The sequence below is a fragment of the Mobula birostris genome, chromosome 12 (genome assembly GCF_030028105.1).
Source record: "Mobula birostris isolate sMobBir1 chromosome 12, sMobBir1.hap1, whole genome shotgun sequence".
In the NCBI taxonomy this organism is placed as follows: Eukaryota; Metazoa; Chordata; class Chondrichthyes; order Myliobatiformes; family Myliobatidae; genus Mobula; species Mobula birostris.
This window is the reverse complement of record NC_092381.1, coordinates 83,494,984-83,518,798: the sequence shown is the minus strand read 5'-3', so window position 1 is coordinate 83,518,798 and position 23,815 is coordinate 83,494,984. Positions and strand designations below refer to the sequence as shown.

At 42.0% G+C, this 23,815-nt stretch overlaps 1 protein-coding gene across 1 annotated transcript in view; it reads left to right on the top strand.

Annotated features, from left to right (window-relative positions):
* The window catches only part of vamp4 (vesicle-associated membrane protein 4), a 98,308-nt gene that overhangs the window by 14,788 nt on the left and 59,705 nt on the right, over positions 1-23,815 (top strand). The gene's annotated exons all lie outside the window — the stretch shown is intronic.

Sequence of the window (23,815 nt, the reverse complement as noted above, 5' to 3'; positions counted from 1 at the left end):
ATCCGCAAACTTGGAGATGCTGCATTTAATTCCCTCATCCAAATCATTTATATTGTAAACAACTGGGGTCCCAGCACTGAGCCTTGCGGTACCCCACTAGTCACCGCCTGCCATTCTGAAAAGGTCCCGTTTATTCCCACTCTTTGCTTCCTGTCTGCTAACCAATTCTCCACCCACACCAATACCTTACCCCCAACACCGTGTGCTTTAAGTTTGCACACTAATCTCCTGCGTGGGACCTTGTCAAAAGCCTTCTGAAAATCCAAATATACCACATCCACTGGTTCTCCCCTATCCACTCTACTAGTTACATCCTCAAAAAATTCTATGAGATTCGTCAGACATGATTTTCCTTTCACAAATCCATGCTGACTTTGTCCGGTGATTTCACCGCTTTCCAAATGTGCTGTTATCACATCCTTGATAACTGACTCCAGCAGTTTCCCCACCACTGACGTTAGGCTAACCGGTCTATAATTCCCTGGTTTCTCTCTCCCTCCTTTTTTTAAAAAGTGGAGTTACATTAGCCACCCTCCAATCCTCAGGAACTAGTCCAGAATCTAACGAGTTTTGAAAAATTATCACTAATGCATCCACTATTTCTTGGGCTACTTCCTTAAGCACTCTAGGATGCAGACCATCTGGCCCTGGGGATTTATCTGCCTTCAATCCCTTCAATTTACCTAACACCACTTCCCTACTAACACGTATTTCGCTTATGTCCTCCTTAGTGAAGACAGAACCAAAGTAATTATTCAATTGGTCTGCCATGTCCTTGCTCCCCATAATCAATTCACCTGTTTCTGTCTGCAGGGGACCTACATTTGTCTTTACCAGTCTTTTCCTTTTTACATATCTATAAAAGCTTTTACAGTCTGTTTTTATGTTCCCTGCCAGTTTTCTCTCATAATCTTTTTTCCCCTTCCTAATTAAGCCCTTTGTCCTCCTCTGCTGAACTCTGAATTTCTCCCAGTCCTCAGGTGAGCCACTTTCTCTCTTCTTTGGAATTGATACTATCCCTAATTTCTCTTGTCAGCCACGGGTGCACTACCTTCCTTGATTTATTCTTTTGCCAAACTGGGATGAACAATTGTTGTAGTTCATCCATGCAACCTTTAAATGCTTGCCATTGCATATCCACCGTCAATCCTTTAAGTGTCATTTGTCAGTCTATCTTAGCTAATTCACGTCTCATACCTTCAAAGTTACCCCTCTTTAAGTTCAGAACCTTTGTTTCTGAATTAACTATGTCACTCTCCATCTTAATGAAGAATTCCACCATATTATGGTCACTCTTACCCAAGGGGCCTCTCACGACAAGATTGCTAATTAACCCTTCCTCATTGCTCAAAACCCAGTCCAGAATAGCCTGCTCTCTAGTTGGTTCCTCGACATGTTGGTTCAAAAAACCATCCCGCATACATTCCAAGAAATCCTCTTCCTCAGCACCTTTACCAATTTGGTTCACCCAATCTACATGTAGATTGAAGTCACCCATTATAACTGCTGTTCCTTTATTGCACACATTTCTAGTTTCCTGTTTAATACCATCTCCGACCTCACTACTACTGTTACGTGGCCTGTACACAACTCCCACCAGCATCTTCCGCCCCTTAGTGTTACGCAGCTCTACCCATATCGATTCCACATCTTCCCGGCTTATGTCCTTCCTTTCTATTGCGTTAATCTCATCTTTAACCAGCAACGCCACCCCACCTCCCCTTCCTTCATGTCTATCCCTCCTGAATATTGAATATCCCTGAACGTTGAGCTCCCATCCCTGGTCACCCTGGAACCATGTCTCTGTGATCCCAACTATATCATAATCATTAATAACAATCTGCACTTTCAATTCATCCACCTTATTACGAATGCTCCTTGCATTGACACACAAAGCCTTCAGGCGCTCTTTTACAACTCTCTTAGCCCTTATACAATTATGCTGAAAAGTGGCCCTTTTTAATGCTTGCCCTGGATTTGTCGGCCTGCCACTTTTACTTTTCTCCTTTAGTACTTTTTGCTTCTACCCTCACTTTACACCCTTCTGTCTCTCTGCACTGGTTCCCATCCCCCTGTTGTGAACTAACCTCCTCACGCCTAGCCTCTTTAATTTGATTCCCACCCCCCAACCATTCTAGTTTAAAGTCACCTCAGTAGCCCTCGCTAATCTCCCTGCCAGGATATTGGTCCCCCTAGGATTCAAGTGTAACCTGTCCTTTTTGTACAGGTCACGCCTGCGCCAAAAGAGGTCCCAGTGATCCAAAAACTTGAATCCCTGCCCCCTGCTCCAATCCCTCAGCCACGCATTTATCCTCCACCTCATCGCATTCCTACTCTCACTGCCGCGTGGCACAGGCAGTAATCCCAAGATTACTACCTTTGCGGTCCTTTTTCTCAACTCCCTTCCTAGCTCCCTATATTCTCCTTTCAGGACCTCATCCTTTTTCCTACCTATGTCATTGGTACCTATATGTACCACAACCTCTGGCTCCTCACCCTCCCACTTCAGGATATCTTGGACACGATCAGAAATATCCCAGACCCTGGCACCAGGGAGGTAAACTACCATCCGGGTCTCTGGACTGCGTCCACAGAATCGCCTATCTGACCCCTTACTATCGAGTCCCCTATCACAACTGCCCTCCTCTTCCTTGCCCTACCCTTCTGAGCTACAGACTCTGTGCCAGAGGCACGGCCACTGTCGCTTCCCCCGGGTAAGCTGTGCCCCCCAACAGTACTCAAACAGGAGTACCTGTTGTTCAGGGGCACAGCCACCGGGGTACTCCCTATTACCTGACTTTTCCCCTTCCCCCTCCTAACCGTGACCCACTTGTCTGCCTCCCGTGGCCCCGGCGTGACCACCTGCCTGCAACTCCTCTCTATCACCTCCTCACTCTCCCTGACCAGACGAAGGTCATCGAGCTGCAGCTCCAGTTCCGTAACGCGGTCCCTTAGGAGCTGCATCTCGATGCACTTGGCGCAGATGTAGACATCCGGGAGGCTTGGAGACTCCAGGGCCTCCCACATCCGACACCGAGAACAGCAAACTGCCCTTACACTCATACTGCCCCTCTCCTCAAATAACAACAGAAAATGAATGCCAAACCTTCCTCGCCTGTTTCTGCCTAAGCCCGTTGAGCTGAAGCCCTTAAGTCTTCACTCTGCTCCCGGCTCACTCCGCAGCCCGCAAACTACGCTGCCTGCTCTATGAGGCTCTGTTCCTTTTAAATCTGCCGCACTGCACAGCCCGACGTCACACGCCTGCGCAGTCCGGCCTCTCAGAACGCCAATGTTTCATGTATCATGAAAGTCAATAGATGTTAGTATTTTGAGCTCACTATTTCAAAGAGGAATATGTAGAATCCTGTAAAAGCAGTATATTGAATGAATGATCGATGTTTTTTCCTTTGAAAATTCTCTGAAGTCAAACTGTTTTTGTATTAATCAAAGGTTTTTCATAACATCTGAGCTTTTCATTCTGTCTGTTAACTCATAAAGCATGGCTAGTGTTTTAATTGAATCCATGTGAGGTTATCAATATTTTAATTAACACATTTCAGAACAGCTATCATTCCATGACATCATATATAAAAGTCCATCTTAAATATCAATGTTGGGCTATGTGGAATGGGCTTGGATGTAGAGGCCATAAGTTCAAATGACCAGCGCAGATAGATTTTAATTGAATTACTCACATGAACAGGGATGTGATCTTAAATGTTAAATGAACTGGAATATCATTTTGTGAGTGAATAATGTTTTTATTACTGGATTGCTATGCTCCCTAATTGCTGTGGTTGTTGAATAATTAAATATCATTCCGGCGTCCCAGTCTGGCGGGAGCAGAGCACAGCGAGGAGGTTTCTTGTATGTCGGTGACGCTTGTTGAAGAAGAGAGTTTCACGGGCGTTCAGGCTCATTCCGGCGGTCCAGTCAGCATTGGGAGCAAAGCACAGCAAATTAAATTACAGAAGGGACAAGCAGGGGAAGCCATTGTTGGGAGTGAGCCAGTGGTAAGAATAGAAGTGTCAGACTTTGTCTGAAAGAAAGCTTCTGCTTGGAGGAGGCATTAGCTCTGGGTAAGTTTCTGTTAAGGTTTCCTTGTTGCCTCCCAGGTGCCAGGGTCAGGGACATCTCAGATTGTGTCCACTGCATTTTGGAGAGGAAGGGAGAGCAGCCAGATGTCTTGGTACATATTGGTACCAACGACAGGAAGGAAAAGCAATGAGGTCCTGAAGAGAATTTGGAGAGCTAGGTAGAAAGCTGAGAAGCAGGACCTACAGGGTAGTAATTTCTGGATTGCTCCCTGTGCCACGTGCCAGTGAGGGTAGAAACAGGATGATTTGGCAGATAAATGAGTGGCTGAAAAGTGGTACAGAGGGCAGGGTTTCAGGTTTTTGGATCATTGGGCTATCTTCTGGGGGAGGTATGACCTGTACAAAAGTGATGGCTTGCACCTGAACCCATGGACACCTATTCTAGTGAGCAGGTTTGTTAAAACTGTTGGGGAGGGTTTAAACTAGTTTGCTGGTTGGGGGGGGGGGGGTGAGAACTAGAGTGAAGGGACTCAGTTTGGGACAGATGGTTTTTTAATAAAAAAAAAACAGCGTGCAGTCAGACTGTCAGGAAGGGCAGGCAGATGATAGGACAAAATTACAACCAGCAGGGTGAGAATCAGTGCTAAAGGGATGCAGAATCAAAGAGGGTAGTAAATACAGTACCCGGTGTTATAGCTTAATGCATGGAGTGTAAGAAATAAGGTGAATGATCTTGTTGCACTATTACAGATTTCAAATATGATGCTATGGCCATCACTGAATCATGGCTGAAGTATGATTGTAGTTGGGAGCTGAATGTCTAAGGTTACATGTTGTTTTGATGGGATAGGAAGATAGCCAGAGGCGGTGGCCTGCTCTACTGGTGAAGAATGGCATCAAATCAGTAAAAAGATGTGACATAAGATTGAAAGATGTTGAATCCTTGTGGGTTGAGTTAAGAAACTGCAAAGCTAAAAAGACCTTGATGGCAGTGATATACAGGCCTCCCAACAGTAGCTGGGATGTGGACCATAGATTACAAATGGGAAATAGAAAAGGCATGTCAAAAGGGCAATGTTAAGATCATCATAGAAGATTTCAACATTCAGGTTGATTGGGGAAAATCAAGTTGATAATGGATCTTGAGAGAGTTTGTAATTGCCTACGAGATGGCTTTTTAGAGCAGTTTGTTGAGCCTACTAGGAATCAGCTATCTCTATTGGGTGTTACGTAATGAACCAGTGGGATTAGGGAGCTTAAGGTAAAAGAACCCTTAGGAGGCAGTGATCACAATATGATAGAATTCAACTTCATATTTGATGGGGAGAAAGTGAAGTCTGACATAGCAGTATTTCAGTGGGGTAAAAGAAATTACGACGGTATGAAAAAGGGAAAAGTTCTATTCAAAAGGTTGAAAGGAATGTCTAAACAAGCCTGATGCATTTTGGAAATAAGTCCTGTGGACTGATGAAATTAAAATAGAACTTTCTGGCCGCAATGAGCAAAGGTATGTTTGGAGAAAAAAGGGTGCAGAATTTCATGAAAAGAACACCTCTCCAACTGTTAAGCATGGGGGTGGATCGATCATGCTTTGTGCTTGTGCTGCAGCCAGTGGCACGGGGAACATTTACTGGTAGGGGGAAGAATGAATTCAATTAAATACCAGCAAATTCTGGAAGCGAACATCATCACACTGTCTGTTTTTTTAATAAAAAAAAATAGAAGCCAAAGATGAAAAGAGGATGGCTTCTACAACAGGATGATGTTTCTGAACACCTCAAAATCCACAATGGACTACCTCAAGAGGCGCAAGCTGAAGGTTTTGCCATGGCCCTCACAGTCACCTGACCTAAATATCATCGAGAACCTGTGGATAGACCTCAAAAGAGCAGTGCATGCAAGACGGCCCAAAAATCTCACAGAACTAGAAGCCTTTTGCAAGGAAGAATGGGCGAAAATCCCCCAAACAAGAATTAACAGACACTTAGCTGGCTACAGAAAGCGCTTACAAGCTGTGATACTTGCCAAAGGGGGTGTTACTAAGTACCGACCATGCAGGGTGCCCAAACTTTTGCTTCTGGCCCTTTTCCTTCTTTGTTATTTTGAAACTGTAAAAGATAGAAATAAAAAAGTAATCTTGCTTAAAATAATAAAGAAATGTGTCATCTTTAACTTTATGCCTTTTGGAAATAGTTCATCTTGTACTCGCTTAGCTATTCACAGTAACAGAAATTTTTACCAGGGGTGCCCAAACTTTTGCATGCCACTTTAAGTCACCTGGACCAAATGAACTGCGCCCTAGGGCTCTGAAAGGGGTAGTGGTAGAGATAAGGGAGGCATTTGTAATGATCTTTCAAGGATCATTGGACTCTGGCATGGTTTTGGAGGACTGGAAAATTGCAAATATCACTTCACTCTTTAAGAAAAGTGGAAGGCAGCAGGGAGAAAATTTATAGGCCAGTTAGCCTGACCTCAGTGGTTGGGAAGATGTTGGAGTCAGTGGTTAAATATGAGGTTGTGGAGTACTTGGTGACACAGGACGTGTTAGAACAAAGCATGGTTTCCTTCAGGGAAAATCTTGTCTGACAAACTTGTTGGAATTCTTTGAAGAGATTTCAAGTAGGATAGATAAAGGGGACACAGTGGATGTTGTATATTTGGACATTCAGAAGGCCTTTGACAAGGTGCCACACATGAGGCTGCTTACCAAGTTAAGAACCCATGGTATTACAGAAAGTTACTTACATGGTTAGAGCATTGGCTGATTGGTAGGAGGCAGCAAGTGGGAATAAAAGGATCCTTTTCTGGTTGGCTGCCAGTGACTAGTGATGTTCCACAGGGGTTGGTGTTGGGACCACTTCTTTTTGTGCTGTATATCAGTGATTTAGATGATGGAATAGATGGCTTTGTTGCCAAGTTTGCAGATGATATGAAGATTGGTGGAGGGGCAGGTAGTGTGGAGGAAACAGGTAGGATGCAGAAAGACTTCAACAGATTAGGAGAATGGGCAGGAAAGTGGCAAATGAAATACAATGTTGGAAAATGAATGGTCATGCACTTTGGTAGTAGAAATAAACGTACAGACTATTTTCTAAATGGGGAGAAAATCCAGAAGTCTGAAATGCAAAGGGACTTGGGAGTCCTTGTGCAGAACACCCTAAAGGTTAACTTGCGGATAGAATTGGTGAGGTCGGCAAATGTGATGTTCGCATTCATTTCAAGAGGTCTTGAATACAAGAGCAGGATGTGATGCTGAGGCCTCACCTTGAGTATTGTGAACATTTTTGGGCTCCTCATGTGAGAAAAGATGTGTTGGCATTGGAGAGGGCTCAGGAAGTTCACAAGGATGATTCTGGGAATGAAAGGGTTATCGTATGAGGAACATTTGGCTCTGGATCTGTACTTGCTGGAATTTAGAAGGATGGGGGGGAAATCTCATTGAAACCTTTCAAATGTTGAAAGACCCAGGCAGAGTAGATGTGGAAAGGCTGTTAGCCATGGTGGAGTAATCTAGGACAAGAGGGCACAGCCTAGGATAGAGGGGCGTCCATTTAAAACATGTAGAAAAATTTCTTTATCTAAAGGGTGGTGAATTTGTGGAATTTGTTACCATAGGCAGCTGTTGAGGCCAGGTCATTGGGTGTATTTAAGACAGAGATTGATAGGTTCTTGATTGGACACAACATCAAAGGTTTCAGGGAGAAGGCCGAGGAGTGGGGCTGAGGAGGAGGGAGAAAGGATGAGCCATGATTAAATGGTGGAGTAGAGTCATAGGCCATATGATCTAATTCTGCTCCTATGACTTGTGGTCTTGTGTGTTGAACTCTTGAGTAGATTACTTTATGGGAATTATAATGGGGTAGTATGACAATAGGTGCAGGAGTAGGCCATTTGGCCCTTTGAGCCAGCACTGCCATTCACTGTGATCATGGCTGATCATCCACAATCAGTATCCAGTTCCTGCCTTATCCCCATAACCTTTGATTCTGCTATCTTTAAGAGCTCTATCCATCTCTTTCTTGAAAGCATCCAGAGACTTGGCCTCCACAGCCTTCTGGGGCAGAGCATTCCATACATCCACCACTCTCTGGGTGAAAACGTTTTTCCTCAACTCTGTTCTAAATGGCCTACCCCTTATTCTTAAACTGTGGCCTCTGGTTCTGGACTCACCCATCAGCGGGAACATGCTTCCTGCCTCCAGCATGTCCAATCCCTTAATAATCTTATATGTTTCAATAAGTTCCCCTCTCAGCCTTCTAAATTCCAGAGTATACAAGCCCAGTCACTCCAATCTTTCAACATATGACAGTCCCGCCATCCCGGGAATTAACCTTGTGAACCTACGCTGCACTCCCTCAATAGCAAGAAGGTCCTTCCTCAAATTTGGAGACCAAAACTGCACACAGTACTCTAGGTGTGGTCTCACCAGGGCCCTGTACAGCTGCAGAAGGACCTCTTTGCTCTTATACTCAATTCCCCTTGTTATGAAGGCCAGCATGCCATTAGCTTTCTTCACAGCCTGCTGTACCTGCATGCTTGCTTTCAGTGACTGATGTACAAGAACACCTAGATCTCGTTGTACTTCCCCTTTTCCTAACTTGACTCCATTTAGATAATAATCTGCCTTCCTGTTCTTACCACCAAAGTGGATAACCTCACATTTATCCACATTAAACTGCATCTGCCCACTCACCCAGCCTGTCCAAGTCACCCTGCATTCTCATAACATCCTCCTCACATTTCACACTGCCACCCAGCTTTGTGTCATCGGCAAATTTGCTAATGTTACTTTTAATTTCCTCATCTAAATCATTAATATATATTGTAAACCCTGCAGTACCCCACTGGTCACCGCCTGCCATTCCGAAAGGGACCCGTTAATCGCTACTCTTTGTTTTCTGTCAGCCAGCCAATGTTCAATCCGTGTCAGTACTCTACCCCAATACCATGTGCCCTAATTTTGCCCACTGATCTCCTATGTGGGACTTTAACAAAGGCTTTCTGAAAGTCCAGGTACACTATATCCACTGGCTCTCTCGTGTCCATTTTCATAGTTACATTCTCAAAAAATCCCAGAAGATTAGTCAAGCACGATTTCCCCTTCGTAAATCCATGCTGACTTGGACCGATCCTGTTACTGCTATCCAGATGTGTCGTAATTTCATCTTTTATAATTGACTCCAGCATCTTTCCCACCACCGACGTCAGGCTAACCAGTCTATAATTCCCTGTTTTCTCTTTTCCTCCCTTCTTGAAGAGAGGGACAACATTAACCACCCTCCAATCCACAGGAACTGATCCTGAATCTATAGAACATTGGAAAATGATTACCAATGCGTCCACGATTTCTAAAGCCACCTCCTTAAGTAACCTGGGATGCAGACCATCAGGTCCCAGGGACTTATCAGCCTTCAGACCCAACAGTCTATCCAACACCATTTCCTGCCTAATATAAACTTCCTTCAGTTCATCCATTACCCTAGGTCCTTTGGCCACTATTATATCTGGGAGATTGTTTGTGTCTTCCCTAGTGAAGACAGATCCAAAGTGCCTGTTCAACTCATCTGCCATTTCCTTGTTCCCCATAATAAATTCACCTGTTTCTGGCTTCAAGGGCCCAATTTTGGTCTTAACATTTTTTTCCTTTTCACATACCTAAAGAAGCCTTTACTATCCTCCTTTATATTCTTGGCTAGTTTACCTTCGTACCTCATTTTTTTTCTCCACGTATTGCCTTTTTAGTTACCTTCTGTTGCTCTTTAAAAGTTTCCCAATCCTCTGGCTTCCCACTCGTCTTTGCTATGTTATACTACTTCTCTTTTATTTTTATACTGTCCATTACTTCCCTTGTCAGCCACGGCCTCCCCTTACTCCCCTTAGGATCTTTCTTCCTCTTTGGAACAAACTGATCCTGCACCTTCCGCATTATTCCCAGAAACACTTGCCATGCTGTTCCACTGTCATTCCTGCTAGGGTATTGTTCCATTGAACTTTGGTCAGCTCCTCCCTCATAGCACCATAGTTCCCTTTGTTCAACTGTAATACTCACACTTCCGATCTTCCCTTCTGCCTCTCAAATTGTAGATTAAAACTTATCATATTATGGTCACTACCTCCTAATGGCTCCTTTACCTCGAGGTCCCTCATCAAATCCGGTTCATGGCACAACACTAAATCTAGAATTGCGTTCTGTCTGGTAGGCTCCAGTACAAGCTGTTCTAAGAATCCACCTCGGAGGGACTCCCCAAACTCCCTTTCTTGGGGTCCAGTACCAACCTGATTCCTCCAGTCTACCTGCATGTTGAAATCCCCATAACAACTGTAGCATTACCTTTGCGACCTGCCAATTTTAACTCTCGATTCAACTTGCACCCTACATCCAGACTACTGTTTGGGGGCCTGTAAATAGCTCCCATTAGGGTCTTTCTACCCTTAGAATTTCTCAGTTCTATCCATACTGACTCTACGCCTCCTGATACTATGTTCCCCTCCCCCCTCGCAAGGGACTGAATATCATTCCTCACCAACAGAGCCACCCCTCTCCCTCTGCCCACCAGTCTGTCCTTTCGATAGGACGTATAACCTTGAATATTCATTTCCCAGGCCCTGTCCACTTGAAGCCATGTCTCTGTTATTCCCACAACATCATACTTGCCAATTTCCAACTGTGCCTCAAGCCCATCTACTTTATTTCTTATACTCCGTGCATTCATATACAATACTTTTAATTTATTACTCCCCTCACCTCCCATATCAATTCCTATTTCACTTGGCTACACTGTACGATCCCTTCTTGAACTTCCTGCTGTGTTGATTCTGCTGTCATTAACTTTTCTTATTCTCACTTTTCCTTTATCTCCATCCTTTATATTTCCAGTTCATCCCCTCCCTTCCCCCCCCCCCCCCCCACTACTTAGTTTAAACACACCCATGTTGCAGAGGCAAACCTGCCTGCCAGAATGCTGGTGCCCTGCTTATTAAAGTGCAATCCGTCCCTTTTGTACAATTCATCCTTACCCTGAAACATACCCCAGTGGTCCAAGAATGTAAATCCTTGCTTCCTGCACCAGTTCCTCAGCCACACATTCAGATCCATTATCTCCCTGTTCTTGCCCACTCCAGCACAGGGAACTGGAAGCAAACTGGAGATGACCACCCTGGAAGTCTTGCTTTTCAGCCGCCTTCCGAGTTCTCTGAAGTCGCGCTGTAGAATGTCTTTCCTCTTCTTCCCCACATCATTTGTGCCGACATGCACCACCACTTCCGGATGTTCACCTTCACTCTTGAGGATTCCCTGCAATCGGTCCATGACAGCCTGGATCCCGGCACCAGGGAGGCAACACACCATCCTTAAATCTCGCCTGTTGCCACAGAAACCCCTTTCTGTACCTCTCACAATGGAGTCCCCTACTACCACGGCTCTGCCTGACGTCTGTCTCCTTGGCTTTGCTTCAAGGCCAATTGTTGACTGTACAGTACATAATCTAAATACAATAATCTGAAGCTAGTTTATGATGAGCTAACCACAAGCCCAATTACTTAAAGTATCCTGTAGCATGCAGTAAACTGTCTTCATAGGAATGATAGACATATGAAATTGTATCACAAGTAATGTTCAACCTGAGAGTGAGGTGAAGGGGTGGCAGGAGTGCAGGAAACTGCTGATAGATAAATGTTTAATTATGTGAATTAGTCTCTTTGATCCTCTACTTTAAAATCGGTTTGAGAAACACAACTTCTATATGAATTATGCCAACAGGGTCTACCATCTGCAAATGCAGACACAGCTGGAGGGCGAAAAAAATACTTCTCGAGCAGGAGTTCTCAATTTTTTTTATACCATGGGCCAATACCATTAAGGAAGGGGTCCATGGACCCCAGGTTGGAAACCCCTGTTCCAGAGGAACATAGCAATATAGGTAGCATCCATGGAGGGAAATAGACAGTCAACATTTCAGGCCAAGACCCTTCACCTAGGCCAGGTGAAGGATCTTGGTCTGAAAGAACATTCACTCCTAATTTCTCTCTAAAGATGCTGCATAACCTGCTGAGTTGCTCCAGAAATTGTTTTATTTTTATATTTATTTTGCTACTGTTTCCAGCATTTGTAAACTCTTGTCTTGATTTTATAATATAGACACAGCTGGTCTGTATTTGAATAGCTTCATACATCTTGTCAGCACCCTTAATTTACTTGACTTGAAAACATATCCCTGATTGGATTCAGTAATAAAATTCCTTCATCTGGAAGGAAAAATTACTTGGCTAGATGGGAATACTGTATAGTGTTGAGTTGATAATCAGATCAGTTGTGATCTACTGTGTAGCAGAACAGGCTCAAGGGCACGGTATGTTCAGTGGTTTGAATTGAGTTGTTCATGTGCCTAATAAAGTGGCAACTAAGTTTTTCTATGTTGGTGGTTTTCTGCTGTTGTAGCCTATCCAGTTCATGGTTCGACAAGTTGCGTGTTCAGACATGCTCTTCCTCACACCACTATAACTCATTACTTGTGTTACTGTTACCTTCCTGTCAGCTTGAACGTCTGATCATTCTCCTCTGATCTTTCTCCTTAACAAGGTGTTTTCGCCCACAACTGCCAGTCACTGGATGTTTTGTTTCTCACGCCATTCTCTGTAAACTCCAGAGACTGTGTGTGAATATCCCAAGATATCAGTAGTTTGAGATGCTCAAATCATCCTGTCTGGCACCAACAGTCATTCCATGGTCAAAGCCACTTGGATCACATCTTGCCCATTCTGATGTTTGGTTTGAATAACAACTGAACCACATGGCCATATCTACAAGCATTTATACATAATTGCTGTCTCATAATGGGTTGATTAGATATTTGCATTAACAGGCAAGTGTACCTGATAACGTGGTCATTGAGTGTAGATGCATTGTCTTTTTTAAAGGACAGGTTTCACCTTTTTATCTCAAGGCAGTATGATCTGTGACATAATTAATCTTGAAGTACATTTTAGGTAGCATCATAGTTTTCCACCATTCAGGATTATAGTATAAAATTGTCTACACTGTACTGAGATATTACAATGAATGCAATTGATTCGTGATATAAGGTTTGTGTGATTGTATCATTATGCAGTATCATGAATTTCTCATTGTTGCATTGAGCATAATACAGGGAAAATATTGTCATGTTCCATAATATCAGTTTTCTCATTCAAAAAAATATCATTGGAAAATAGAAAAGAGCAATTTCTCCCCAAGCCTGATGTAAATAGTTTTCAGCTCATGGTAAAGTCCTTAGTACAAATGGAATCAAAAGATCACTGGATGAACTGCATCTTCAACAAATTATCTTTGATCCCTGTGTTATTACAATTACTGGGCTTGTACTCAGTCACTCTGTGTCCCTGAATGTTCTGTTGTTTCCCAAATTTGTCCCGCCTTTGTGTCATTTGAGACAAGTGCTTATACCAACCCTTTCCAATTTCTCCGAGTGTGGCTTCATCTTTACAGTAGAGGAGGCCGTGGATAGACATGTCAGAATGGGATGAGAAATTAAAATGTGTGGCCACTGGGAGATCCTGCTTTCTCTGGTGGACAGAGCGTAGGTGTTCTACGCCACACTCAGGGTGGAGGAACAACACCTTATATTCCGTCTGGGTAGCCTCCAACCTGATGGCATGAACATTGATCAAAGTTGCTGGTGAATGCAGCAGGCCAGGCAGCATCTCTAGGAAGAGATACAGTCAACGTTTCAGGCTGAGACCCTTCGTCAGGACAAACTGAAGGAAGATTTAGTAAGAGATTTGTGGGGGGAGATCCAAAACGATAGGAGAAGACAGGAGGGGGAGGGATGGAGCCAAGAGCTGGACAGGTAAAGGGGATATGAGAGGATCATGGGACAGGAGGTCCGGGGAGAAAGACGGGGGGGGGGGGACCCAGAGGGTATAGTCAGAGGGACAGAGGGAGAAAAAGGAGAGTGAGAAAGAATGTGTGTATAAAAATAAATAACGGATGGGGTACGGGGGTAGGTGGGGCATTATATCCCTCCCCCTTCTGTCTTCTCCTATCATTTTGGATCTCCCCCTCCCCCTCCCACTTTCAAATCTCTTGCTAACTCTGCCATCAGTTAGTCCTGACGAAGGGTCTCGGCGTGAAATGTCGACTGTACCTCTTCCTAGAGATGCTGCCTGGCCTGCTGCATTCACCAGCAACTTTGATGTGTGTTGCTTGAATTTCCAGCATCTGCAGAATTCTTGTTGTTGGCATAAACATTGACTTCTCTAACTTCCGCTAATGCCCCACCTCCCCCTCGTTCCCCAGCCGTTATTTATTTATTTATATACACACATTCTTTTTCTCCCTCTGTCCCTCTCACTATACCCCTTGCCCATCCTCTGGGTTCCCCCCCCCCACCCTTGTCTTTCTCCCCGGACCTCCTGTCCCATGATCCTCTCATATCCCCTTTGCCAATCACCTGTCCAGCTCTTGGTTCCATCCCTCCCCCTCCTGTCTTCTCCTATCATTTCGGATTTCACCTCCCCCTCCCCCTCTCCCTCCCACTTTCAAATCTCTTGCTACTCTTCCTTCAGTTAGTCCTAATGAAGGGTCTCTGCCTGAAACGTCGACTGTGCCTCTTCCTAGAGATGCTGCCTGGCCTGCTGCGTTCACCAGCAACTTTGATGTGTGTTGCTTGAATTTCCAGCATCTGCAGAATTCCTCTTGTTTGCATGTGTACTACTTGATTTGGTAGGATATCAAATTTCTCAAGCATCCTTAGAGCTGCTTAAATCCATGCTAGACAAGGATATTCTACCTCATTCCTGATCTGTACCTTGTAGATGTTAGATAACTCTGGGGTGCCAGGTAACTCACTTGCTGGAGATTACCCAACTTCTGACTTGCTTTTATAGATGAGAATATTAGGATAAAATAATGCTGTTTTAGTCAGTAGTTGTTTAACCCAAATAATTTAACAATGCTAACATTAAAGGTGGTTAGAATATCTCCAGTTGAAGATGGCCACTGTCTGGCTGCTCATTACCCCATACCTAAATGCTGAAGCCAGATATGAATTGCCTCATAATCTGCCTCATTATCTGAGGATTGATCCACCTAACCATCTCAATGTAAATGCAACATTTTAGGTGACTGTGCCTTCAGAGGAGAAAGCTAAAAGAATTGAAATTTGTATCCTAAAATCTCCTCTGTCTTCCCATTACTCCTTCCTTTTTATGTGCACCTTAAAGCATCTCCCTTTTTAACTAAGCTTTTTGTTATCTATTTTTGTGTTAAATTTGGTCACTAAGTTGCAATGGGATGTTTTACCAAGTTATTACATGTTGTTGAATCAAATCCATTAAGAAGGTCCAATTAAGTCTGTTACCATTGAATGTATTAATACTATTCGGGTATTTCATTCCGTTGGAAAGTTGTACTAAAAAAAATGGTATTTTTTGGTTGTTATGAGGGTGTAGAAAGTGGTGAGCTGACGTTGCTGTGGCTTGTATGGTCGTCTCCTATTGTGTATTTAATTAAATAACACAGTTTCTTCATTTGGTATGAGAACGTTTAGGATTTTTATTAGTCATTAATGCATGTGTTCTCAAATGGAGATTTATATTTTTGAAAAAATAGACCAATTTGGAAGGATAGTTTAGTTATCTGTAGCATCTGTTTTGTCAATATTTATGTCAAAATTATTTTCACAGAAAATTTGGTACTTTAGAACTTGCTGAGGGCAAATTGGTGACAGCATTTACCACTTTATAATGGTGACTCTATTTCAGTATTACTTCATTATCTGAGCACTTTGCAATGTCCTGAGGTTGTTAAGAGACAACAAAGTTGTATCTTTTGTATTAAGATGATGCTTGTTAAAGCCTAACGGATAATGGGTGAAGAGTAAATGTTAATCTATTATTCTGTTACTAATACATTCAAATGCTGAGGTCATGATTGAATTACCATCAGACATTTGTCCTCTAAGCCTCTACACCAGTCAATTTCCAATTTTAACTAAAAGTACAGCATGTATTAACTTTAATAGATTGTGGACATTTTGGCGGCTTTCCTGGCTTTAGACTTCAGTTCATAAAATCCAGCGGCATATTTGATAGGGCAGCTCAATTTGTCATTTTCTTCTACTAGATATTTTCCTAGATCACTTCCGGGTTTAAATGGTTGTTTTCTGTTGTCTTTAATCCCATAGTGACAATGTAAATGGTGTTTATCTTCAAAATGGGAATCTTAAAAAAAAGGTAATGGTATAGAAGGTGGTCATTTGGGCACTTTTCATCCTTGCTGATTCTCCATCTTTTCAATAGACACTTGCAAAGTTTTCTATAGTGAAATCCTGAGCCAATGCATTCCAGATACTAATCACTGTTGCATCTTTAATCCTTTTGCTGGTTACTGTAAACTTGTGCTTTGGTTTTTAATCCTTTATCAATAGGGCTGTTACTATCTACTCAATCACGTTTCCTCCTGTCCTACACTTTGGATTGGATATCTCTTTGATATCTCACCTTCTCTGCTCTGAAACCCATCTCCCGTTTTCTGGCATTTCCCTTAATGTTAAATTCCTAATCTCTGGAGCCATTTCAAAAATTTTTTCTGCAAAATCATCAAATGGTGGATGCTGAAAATCTGAAATAAAAATGAAAAATACTGGAAATTCTCAGCAGGTTATGTTTCCAAATTTGCTTTGACACAATTGAGAGGTTGTGAGTAGGGGGGAGGAGGAGGAGCAGGAAGAAGTGAAGAGGTTTCAAGTGATAAGAGACAGAGAGTGGACCTGTATGTGGTGTACTGTTTATTTTAAAAGTTATCTACTTTACATACAAAGCATAAAAAGTGTATTTAGATGGTGAGATTTAGATGAATTTATGCTAATTCTGGATTTGTCCCATTGTATTCTTCCCTAGAAATGTTACTCACCTATACAGCAGGGGCAATTAAATGCAAGGGGGGCAAGAATAAAATGTAGTGAGGTAGTGTTCATGGGTTCAATATGTATTTAGGAATTGCATGGCAGAGGGGAAGAAGCTGATTCTGAATGGCTGAGTGCCCTCAGGCTTCCTGATCATAGCAGTGAGAAGAGGGCATGTCCTGGGTGATGGCGGGGGGGGGGGGGGTCCCTTAATAATGGACGCAGCCTTTCTGAGGCACCGCTCCTTGAAGATGGGGCCTCTATGAGAGAGTACCTGATATATTGTGTACAGTTTTAATCACCTTGTGTTTTTATGTAAAAGTGATTTACTTGGCACAAAACAAATGCAGCAAACATTACCAAGATGAGTCCCAGAGAGGATTTGCCATATCAGGAGTAATTAAGTAGATTAGCCCTGTTGTCTTTAAAGTCTGGAAGAATAAAAAGTGCTCTGATTGCAACTTGCAACATTAACACAGACAAAATAAGTTGGATAAAATTTTTTTTAAGGTGATGAATCTTTTTAATTCTCTACTCACAAAGAGTGGCGACTTGGTCATCAAGTCTCTGGATGTTAAAGGAATTGTGGAATACAGGGGTAGTGAAAGGAAATGTCACTGAGATAAAAGATCAACCATGATTATGATGAATTGCCAAACAAGGTCCTGTTGGTTGTGTTCTCATGTGATGCAGCATCTGTGGAAAGCAAATCGTTGATGTTTCAGATCCGCATCATTCACCAGAGTAGGGAAAATCTTACATTTCCCACTTCGGTTAAAAGTCAAAATTATTTTTTTTTTCTCTATTCTCTCCAAGCTCTTCATATCCTTCCTAAAATGTGACCATAATTAGAAAGTTATTCAGAAGTGCCTAAACCAGTTTTTTTTTTTAAAAAGGTTTTTAAGTCTCCTGTGATGCTGTACTCATTATGAAGCCTGGGATCTCATGCTTGTAATCCTGCCCAAGGAGGGTTTATGCACATGTGCATTGAGGTCCCTTTCATCCTGCATCTGGCTATACCTCTCTGTTCTTTCTACCTGCCAAAGTTCATCATTTTGTACAATTCTGGATTAAGTTTTATTTATTACATGTCTATTACAATCCTCCTCACTGAAAACTTTAAAAAAAACTGCAGATGCTGTAAATCTGAAATTAGAAAAACAAAATGCTGAAAAGACCCAGCAGGTCAGGCAGCATCTGTGGAAAGTAAAACAGTTTAATATTTTGGTCCAAAATCAACCTATGAAGAGTCTTTGATCTCAAATGCTAACTGTTTCTCTCTGTTTAATGTTTGCAACATTTTCTGTTTTTGTTTCACTATGCTGTTAACTGTTGAATGTATTTGCATGCTTTGTTTCTTTGAAGTATTACCTAAATGCACAAATCTGAACAATATGGAATGCAGCATGCACTGGCCACTGTTACTAACTAGTGGGAATACCACTGCCTGTCTTCTACTATATAGAAATATTTTTTACCTGGATGCCCTTTAGTGTTTATTTATACATGTTGCCAATGTCCCTTTAATTCCGTGTTTCAAATTTGCTGTCAAACATATTATGTAGAATTTATTATTTTTCTATTTTGAAGTCCTTGTGCAGCATTGACTTCATCAAAAGGTTACCTAGTGGTTTTTCCCCTTGTAAGTCAATGCCATATCTATTTACTGATCAATATGCATCCAACTAACTTAGATTAAAAGATTCCCCACTACTGATGTTAAAGATACAATGTGGTGTGCACACAGGGTGGGATTGATGCAGCTTTTGGGCTAGATAGGAGAAGAAACAAATTCAAAATGAATCTCTGGAAGTGCATCAGGATACATTGTTCAAACTAAGGCTTTCAAGGGACATGAAAGATGGATATTATTCAAATTAGATGTCAATGTTAAGGTGCACAATTAATGTGAAAGCAAATTAGTGTTTTAATGCATTTATTAAGCATGTTGGAAGTAAGAGTAAAAACTGCTTTAAAAATAAGGTTTTTTAATCTTGCCTCTGTATTGTATAGTGCACACAGCTTGTCTGTATTGAACTTGACTTGCATGGAGCACAAACAAATATTTTGAGAGAAATATTACAGCCTCCATTTCATGACCCATACAGATCATGATCTGTGGCTCTTTGTAGCTGGGGGGTGGGGGGGGGGGGGAACAGACATAGACTGCCTAAATTGCACCATAGCCAAAAGGCAGTTTCTCATTCCAGGACAGTGGTGGAGCTGTGTATGGAACTAAGATTAGAATAATTGAGAGAATGCTGGGGAGGGGGAGAAAAGGCATGTCAGGGTGCACTCGACAAGTATATATGTGATCCTTAAGTCAGCTAAATTAACTGAAATTACTTGAATCTAGATGAATTAAAGTGGTGGACATGTGGCTACATAAGAATTGTATTCTTTAGAAATGAAAGTTTTATAAAGAATTTGTCAAAAATATTGATAGGTTTAGCTTAAACAGCTGATCTGCATAGCTGAACAATTTTGTTACTCAAATGGAAGGTTGGTTTATTTTAGAGAAGACTTTGAGTGGGTGACAGGTCTCCCGAAGGCGGTGTGTTGGGAGTTGGGATGAGTTGATCTCGGGATCATAAGACCACTATGCAAAGTCCCGTGACTAGCATGCCTTGTATTAAACCAGTAGTCTAGGCCCTGCTTCATGGATTATTGAAAAACTCAGTACTACCTTTGGTTACAAGGATGATCCTGGCCATCCTGGTTGATGGATTGAAAACATTGGAGTTAGAAGTTGGAATTGGAGGGGCATCAACCTGTAGTTTCTAGGTTGAAGCTGATTACAACAGGAATATGTGGCAAAACTTGTGGATGGATTTCAATGCAATTAGATTTTTTATTTTATATTAGGAGATATAAACTTGTAACATTTTTATTTATCCATCCAAAAATATTGTTATTTTGTCATTAGTAGTGAGATTTACAATTGTAGTTCAAGGGGAATTTAACCCTATCATGAATATATTTCTATCAGGCCCAATTCACATGTGCTTGTTTCAGGATATAATATTACCTATGTGTAGGTGATTTGGAATCAGATACAAGTGTAAGGAGCTTAGGAGGAATGGGTTGAATTTTAGTTCCCAAAATGATCTACCTCTTGGGTTTGATCTCCATTGGTTTCCTGGTCTGTTTAAAAAAAATTGATCATAATTTGTCAGCAGCTCAATTATTTTACTATTATGTGACCAACAGGGAAGCACAAAGTGAACTTGACAGATCTCGGGTCCTTCTTCGTCAAGAACTCTATTAGGTACAGAACCACAGGTGAAGTGAGTGAGGATTGGTAAATACTAGAAAGTTAGTAAAGCCAAAAAGAGCAGCTCCAAGGGATGGTGGTCTTGATGTGGCAGTTTCTGCAAAATATAACCCCCTCACTCATTCATTTCACACTTATTTAAACAAAATTAATAACAAGAATTTGTCTATTAAAAAAAGTCTACATTCTTAAGTTGCTTGCTGTATTCCTTCTACTGCTCAGAATGTTGTTCCTTACATTAGAGCAGGGGTTTCCAACCTGGGGTCCATGGACCTCTCTGTTAACGGTAGGGGTGCATGGCATTTTTTTTTAAAAAAGAGATTGGGAACCCCTTGCATTAGAGGAAACAAAATGCACTTTGTTGGACATATAATTCATTCCACAAAAATGACCCTGAGCTTCCAATCATCTATCACTTGTATTCTCCATCTCATTCCCATTATGATCACAGCCTCCTATATTACTTGAACAATGCCCAGTGTAGTAATAGGAATATATAAGAATATTGGGTTTAACAGTTTATGATAACCACCACTTCCTCCTCCTCCTCCCCCTCCCCCAGCTGTATCTTTCTGTTTTTTTAATCTTTTTTCAATCTTTGTTGTCATCTAATTTCACTTGTCAATCTAATTGGTAATTAATTTAAACTGGATAATTTTGCAATAGGATGGCAATAGATATCAAGTTTTCGGCTGACTTTTTCCACCAATTCTGATAATTATCATTTAACATGAATGAGTACTTTCAGTTGCCTTAATTTCCTCCCCCTCCCCCCTGTTTTTCTTTCCTGACTCATGAAGGGGGGTATGTGATTCTTTTCAACTATACCAACTCAAACTATGAATACATGGATAGATTCTTGTGAAAGGGGCCACAGAAACAAGGAAAAGAGCTATTATCCCTTTGATTTGTGGGAGCTCTGATTTCAAAAGCTAAAGCTCTTAAATTGTAGGTATAAATTACAGCAATGATTCAAAGGTATTTTTATTGTATGCTTTAATTAGGTGGTTGAGTCCTTTCCGAAGATTTTCTTTTGACATTGTTAGAGTATATGTAAAAGTCACCTTTGATGTAATTACAATGGTATATATAGAAACATAGAAAATAGGTGCAGGAGTAGGCCATTCGGCCCTTTGAGCCTGCACCGCCATTCAGTATGATCATGGCTGATCATCCAACTCAGAACCCTGTACCAACCTTCCCTCCATACCCCCTGATCCCTTTAGCCACAGGGGCCATATCTAATGCCCTCTTAAATATAGCCAATGAACTGGCCTCAACTGTTTTCTGTGGCAGAGAATTCCACAGATTCACCACTCTGTGTGAAGAAGCTTTTCCTCATCTCGGTCCTAAAAGGCTTCCCCTTTATCCTCAGACTGTGACCCCGCATTCTGGACTTCCCCAACATCGGAAACAATCTTCCTGCATCTAGCCTGTCCAATCCCTTTGGGATTTTATACGTACATTGGTATTTCTTAAGCTGCAAGACTACAATTTGCTGAAATATTTTAACATTTTAATAGGCAGCAACATTTGGCATTGCAGAGAGAACAGGGAAATTAGTATGTTGATGTACAATTTATGGTGCTCTGTTTAGCAGCATTTTAGGAGTATCTAGCTTGTAACCTCCCTGTGATTTTCATGAGCCCTATATTTGCATATAAAATTGTGACTAGAGGTAGAGTGTATTTTTGGCACCATTCCTGTAAAATGCTGGCTGTATAAACTGACACTGGAATGTGCTGCTTGCCTCTCAGCCAAAGAACATGAAAGAAAGCTACAAAAACACCTGTAGCTGAAGATCTCTCCACACCTGAGCCACCCCAGTGGCAAAGAAGGTCCAATTAAGTGCCCCCTTGGACACCTAATCCATTCATCAAGAAAAATGAAGATCAGCTGGCCCAGATCATCAGACAATGTATTTTGGAAGCAATTCAATGACTATCTGGATTGTATCTTGGATGCTACATTAGCAGGACCTGTCTACAGGAAAATTGACTCCTTCACAGCCATTGTCTTCAACTTTGCTAAAGAGTGACTTGGCCCAATGGAGATGAAAGGGGATCACGGCAACCAAGCAGGAGGAAAAGGGCGACTCGCCACCTGAGAAGTGCGATAAAGACCCTGAACCAACAACTCAAAACAGCTCACCTGATGAAGAAAGTGTCAAAAATCTAACCAGCAAAATGCTGGAGTGACTGTACTCGAGAGAAGGCTGACCTCTTACTTAATGGAGAACTACTTATATCAACACATCCATCCAGAAAGGTGGCATCCTGGGTTTTTCTGGGTGCCTTGAACACGCCTCAATAATCAGCCAATTGATCTGCGAGACCAGGCAGAAGAAAGACAACCTAACATTCATCTGGTTAGACCTAGCCAATGCCTACAGATCAATTCCACACATCCTCGTCCAGGTTGGCCTGGACCACTACCATTTCCTGCCAATAACACAAGACATGATCACCACCTACCCAGGAGGATTCAAGCTATGCTTCACTTCAGTCCACTTTACAACCAGGTGGCAAGACCACCAAGAAAGGATTCCAACTTGTTGTACCATCTCCTCCATCTAATTTGTCATGGTTTGAACCCCCCTCATCAGCAGGGAGCAGATGTAACCTGAGGCCCAGTGTTGGAGCCCAGCATCTGACAACCTGCAATATGGGGTTCGTGGATGACATCCCAGTAACCATTGTAACCCATGTCCAAGCAGGATGGGTATTGGAAACCCTGGACAACGAAGCTACCTGGGCTAGGACCATCTGATGACCTCTGCCCCTGGCCAGAGGTTACAGTTACCTTGGGTAACTGAAGAGAACGCCCTGGTGCATGATGCAAGCGATTAATAGAATAGGTGCCAATTTACCTCTGTGATTTTTTTAATTGCCAGAAAATAGACAATTAAAGCAGTGGAATCTTACTACTTCAAATAGAGCATCATTGTTTGAGATTTTGAAAAACAATGCTTTTTAAAATTGCATTTCATTATAATTTATTTCCTTTTTTGGCTCAGATTTAATGTTAAAATTACTCAAATCTTCCTTCCTTGTCATTTCCTCTGCTGCTGCTTTCTCTAGTCCTTTATCTCATTGCTATGTTCCCTACTTACCGAATTTCCAGTGTTGCTATTGGCATACCATTGTCAATTCATTCGTAAAACTCTCAGCCAAAGACTTCAGTATCAGAATCAGGTTTATTATCACAGGCATGTGTCGTGAATATTGTTTAATTTAGCAGCAGCAGCAGTTCAATGCAATACATAATATAGAAGGGAGGGGGGAAGTAAAAAATAAGTAACTAAATCAATTACAGTATATGTATATTGAATTGTTTAAAAATTGTGCAAAAACAGGAATAATATATGTTAAAGAAATGAGGTAGTGTTCATGGGTTCAATGTCCATTTAGGAATCGGATGGTAGAGGGGAAGAAGCTGTTCCTGGATTGCTGAGTGAGTGCCTTCAGGCTTCTGTACCTTCTTCCTGATGGTAGCAATGAGAAAAGGGCATGCCCTGGGTGCTGGAGGTCCTTAATAATGGACTCTGCCTTTCTGAGACACCGCTCCCTGAAGATGTCCTGGGTCCTTTGTAGGCTAGTACC